The sequence below is a fragment of the Nelumbo nucifera genome, chromosome 1 (genome assembly GCF_055504915.1).
Source record: "Nelumbo nucifera cultivar China Antique chromosome 1, China Antique-T2T, whole genome shotgun sequence".
NCBI classification, from domain to species: Eukaryota; Viridiplantae; Streptophyta; class Magnoliopsida; order Proteales; family Nelumbonaceae; genus Nelumbo; species Nelumbo nucifera.
In genome coordinates this window covers 208,192,597-208,197,699 of record NC_142649.1, presented here as the reverse complement: position 1 = coordinate 208,197,699, position 5,103 = coordinate 208,192,597, and the positions used below count along the sequence as shown (strand labels likewise).

Here is a 5,103-nt window from a genome sequence, read left to right as displayed (position 1 = left end):
CAGCCCCAAAATCTGTGGTGGAAGTTAATAGTGGAGAAATATGGTTTCAGCAATGATGTTTGCTACCTGGGCAGCTCAAGTGCTTCTGATGGCTGCTCCATCTGAAAAGGAATAGAAAAGGCACACTCGAGTTTCTTGCATGAGGTGAAATTGAAAGTAGGTGATGGAAGGGTTCATTTTTGGCAAGACAACTGGTGTGGTAACAGGGCATTGATGGAGGAGTACCTATCCCTATATTTAATAACAGAGGAGAGGGGTGCACGAGTGGCTGATCAATGGGACTATGTTGGGAGGAAACGAATCTGCTGCCCCACTTTCAGGAGGCACCTGAATGAATGAGAAATTTCAGACCTGTCCAGATTGCTGCAGCAGTTACAGGAGCACAAATTGTTCCTGCATCAGCCTGATGAGAGAAATTGGAAGTGGACCAAGGATGGAAGATCTTCAGTCAAATCTTTCCACAAAAACCTAGCTGAGAACAGGGGGCTGACTTCCTTTTTTGGTAGTAAATAAAAAATAATTTTTTATTGGAGAAGGAAAAACAACAAGATTATAGCAGCTTACAAAATAAAATATAAAAAGGTGATGAGAGATTGCCAACACAGAAATAAAACAGATCTCTTCATTTTTTCATCATGACAATACACTCTAACCAGAGAACCTGCCCCCATTTAATTGCTTCTCAAAAGTTTGCCTCAAAGTTGGATTATTAAACTAAATTATTCAGTTTAGGTTAAAATACTAATTTCTTTTTCTCAAAGAACCATTGAACCTAAAAGCTTAAGCTGTTAAGTGAGGTCCTTGAATAGGTTTTATTCTCTAACATGCCCCCTCACATGAAAGCCCATTGGGCTTGAAGCGTGGACAGCACAGGCCCACCCATACCTTGTGCTGAAACTTACTTAATTATAATGGGGGTTACGAGAATTGAACACTAGACCACTTGGTCAAAGTGGCTCTGATACCATCTCAAAGAACCATTGAACCTAAAAGCTTAAGTTGTTAAGTGAGGTCCTTGAATAGGTTTTATCCTCGAACACTTTTTATTGCTTTTCTCATTTGTTAGGGTTCAATGAACATGTATGCTGCCTTGAACCCTTGAAGATTTAAAACTTTAATTGAGAAGCATGGAAGAACTCTAAAAAAAAAAACCCATCACCTAGCCTTGCCTTGACGCCTTGAAAACTATGCCTGTAGGGTCCATTGCCTTACTTTGACAATCAAGAAATACAAGGATAGCTTAAGATGTGGAGCAATGAGTTTGCATGGTCACAACACTTTCTTTTGATCCTCTAATAAAACATGACATACTATCAACCAAATCACCCAACAATTGCTTGCCTAGGTGATTTGGTTTTGATGTGTTCACATGGTCACAACACGACACTTACTTGGGACCCTCTAATAAAACACAGGCATGCTATTAATTAAACAAAAAAAAAAAAACAAATTATCCGATGGGTGCATCCTGTTGTTGCTTCCCCAAGTCACCAAGACATAAGTGCATCCTGCTAATTCCTCCAAGGATAAAATTCTGGATGCCCTTACAGGGCTCAAGATTGCTAGAGATTTGAGCATCTCCTCTTTATCCATTGAAGGTGACTCAGCAAACACAATCATGTGGTTAAGAAAGATTGAGGGTGGCCCCTGGAGGCTGGCTCACTACTTGGATGATGAGGCCAGAGATATCCTTGCTCCAATTAATGTAAGTCTTATTTTGACCCCTAGAGAATTAAATATGTTGGCAAATCAGCTAGCTAAATCTGGTGTGTTAAGGGAATCTCTATATAGTGACAGACCTTGTGATAGAACACATTCAACAGCACAAAAAAAAAAAAACCCAGTTTATATGCAATTTCTGTGTATAGTGAAACCCATTCTTAACAGTGAGACTGCACAGACAAATTTTTTCCTTTATCAGTAACAAGGCACAGATTAGCTGAACACCATACAAGAAACAAAATCTAAAAGTTGTCATAGTTTAATCAAAACCCTATTGATGGTAAAAAATCTTGTGTACTAGAAGCATACCAGAACTTTCTGGATAATGCTTGGCTATTCAACTTGTTCTCTTACTGAAAATGAAAACAAAAAAAAACAGGATAATAAAGCTCCGATTGATATTTCGCTAATAATTTAAACTCAAAGATCCAAATATCCCCTACAATCAAAAAACAGAAAATAAAAAGACAGTAACCCTAAAAACTAGAAAAAGAAAACCCAGAATTGAAAAAAAAAACGTTGCCATGACTTATTTAGCCCATAATAATTCTTAAAGCAGAACCCAACCATCCAACTTGCTCTCAGTTTTCTCAGGTTAGGAAAAGTACATGGAACTCAATGTGCAATTGCAGAAAGTTTCTTCCCCTTCTTTCCCTTCTGGATGCTTTTCTCTCCCATGATCATCCTTGAGAGAACATCTGCCTGCTTTGTATTTCCCTCTGCATTTAGGCTCCTGATCAAATCCTCACAACTACTTCTATCAGAGATCCCACCTTTCTGCATAATCTTACACATTATTGCATATGCATTGAGGCTCTTTCCTGCTGCTAAAAGTGCACCCAATACCTTATCATAGGTTGAAAAGCTAATGTTACAATCTCTATCCAGACCAAAATCTAACAATTTGAAAGCAGCAATTGTCTTTCCTTTTTCACAGAGAACTGACAGAAGACTATCAAAATCAGGAATGCAGTCATTAATCATCAATAGTTCAATTCGACCCAGGGCTTCCTCAACATGACCCCTCATGAGAAGGGCCTCCAAAATTTTAGGAACCAAGTCAATATTCTCCTTCACCCCTTTCTCTATCATGCTTTTCATCACCCGACTAGCAGTTTGAACCCTTCCATCATCAAATAGACTTTCCATAACTGACCTAAACAGTGATGGGTCAGGAAGATGCCCACTTTCAATCATACCATCCAAAGCAGTCTTTGCATCAGCTGGCTCACCTTTCCTCAAGAAACCCTCAACAAGCAACCTGTAGGCATCAGCAACTGATGGTACTGCACGTCTGTTCATGATTTTAAGGATCTCAAGAGCAGATTCCGGATTCCCCTCCTTTGAATGACCACAAATCAAGTTATTGAATGCAACCGGATCCTGAACACCCCTTTTCATCAGGTGTCGGAAAAAAGTTTCTGCCTTCCCTGTCTGCCCATTATTGCATAGATACTCAATAATTGGATTGTAAGCACTTGGCTCCATCTCTGATGAACTAGATGGGTTCAATAGAATCTCCTTCTCAATCACCTTATCCAGTAACTTAACAGCTCTGTCAAACGCCCCTGCCTTGCAAAAGTTTTCAATCAAAACACCATAATGTGCTGCTTCTGTTGGAATATGCAATCGAATCATCGCTTTAAGCACATCATCACCCCACTCCAAATTACCTGATTCGCACTGGGAAGATATCAACCTTAGGAAAACTGAATTGTCCTTTGGGGCAAGGTGTCTTTCCATCATCTCCTTCACAAGGTTTCGGGCTTCAGTCATTTTCTCTGCATCACAGAGTCCCGGCAACAGTGTTGAGTAAGTATTACTATTTGGCTTAATTCCGAAGGAACCCATCTCATCAAACAATCTCAAAGCATCATCAACGCGGCCCATAGAGACATAACCTTTGATCATAGTCGTATAACTAATCACATTTGGAATTAAATTCCTAGCCTTCATTTCCATGAAGAGCTTCTCAGCCTCTTCCAGCATCTTAACCCGGAAATACCCATTAATCATAGTGTTGTATGTGATCACATCAGGATCAATCCCCCGGTTCTTCATGTCATCGAAGAACCTATTTGCAGTTTCCACCCTCAACGACAGGAAGAAACCCCACAGCATAATATTGTATGTATGGCGCGTAGGCGTCACCCCTTCTCTGAGCATTGCATTGAAAACCCGTTTCGCCATCATATATCGTCCCCGGCGCATGATCACCTTGAACAAGGCATCATAAGATTTGATCGTCCGTTCAACACCCAGTTCGTTCATCTTCTGAAAAATCTTTACCGACTCCTGGACAATTCCAGCTTGCCCGTAACTATTGATAAGAACAACAAAAAAGTCTTCATCCCATTCGATGCCCTTCTTAGGCATGTCGAATAGGATGCACCGGGCATGATTGAGCTTCGAATGTCGGCCCAGGATCTCCATCATCTTCAAGGTGGTCGAACGGTCATGGCGGTAGCCAGTCTTTACAACCCACCTGAAGAATTGCAGAGCGTGTTCCCAGTTCCGGGCGCCATGCAAAACATTCCAAACAAGCGAGTGATCGAATTGAGGGACCAAATTTCTGATCGAATTCTGTAGTCTAGTCGTCCACTCTCGATTCGCCATCATTCGGCAGATTATATCTTCTAACTTTTCTGGGTTTCGAAGCTTAGCTCTAGGGGTTCTTTTAGGGATCGTTCCTTCTCCGGTCGCCGCCGTATCTAGTTCAGCCCCCACCGGCGGCGGCTCTGAAACTGCATTTGCTTCATTCAAACTTGGGCTTCCTTCGCTGGCAGAGATGGGTTCGCTTGGAGGAGGCTCCGTGAAGGAAATTGTACAAAACCCATGAAGCAAGTTGAATGATGATAAACTGAGAACTTTAGAGGCCCTAGACGAAATGGAATAACTCCATGGAGATATCATGGTAGCAGATGAGGAGGATCTGTAAGCCATTATCTTCGGGTCCTTGCAGGATCTACAAAGTGAGTTCTTAGGGATGGAAACTGAAACAGCTTTGCATCATTTGATATTTGCTGGGAGGCTACTTCTTCAGTTCTCCCAGTGTTCTAGCCTACCAGGGTTTAAGCTGATGCAGGGGAGGGGAGAGCCGGAGAGCGGAAGAGGGTTTACAATTTGCCGGGCTGGGCTCGTCATAATTGTGAAGTGTGCTGGGCTGGACCAGAATGAACTACAATGGCCTGGCTCCAAGGCCAAGATGAGTCTAGATATGGTCAATGGGCCTCCAACAGCTGGGCTGTACATCTACTGACTACATGTTACAACTTACAACGCGGGCTGCACTTATTTTATTTTTTCAACTGACTACATGTTACAACTTCAACAACGCAAGTAGATGGTTTAAGTGGCGTACAAAAAAGAAGTAAAGACGGG

The 5,103-nt window shown here is 41.7% G+C and overlaps 1 pseudogene across 1 annotated transcript; it reads right to left on the bottom strand.

Moving 5' to 3' along the window:
* Positions 1-2,102: 2,102 nt before the first annotated feature.
* LOC104610353 (large ribosomal subunit protein mL102 (rPPR5) pseudogene) lies at positions 2,103-4,902 on the bottom strand (annotated as a pseudogene). The gene has a single exon (XR_016081001.1). The product of XR_016081001.1 is annotated as a large ribosomal subunit protein mL102 (rPPR5) pseudogene (transcript).
* Positions 4,903-5,103: the final 201 nt, after the last annotated feature.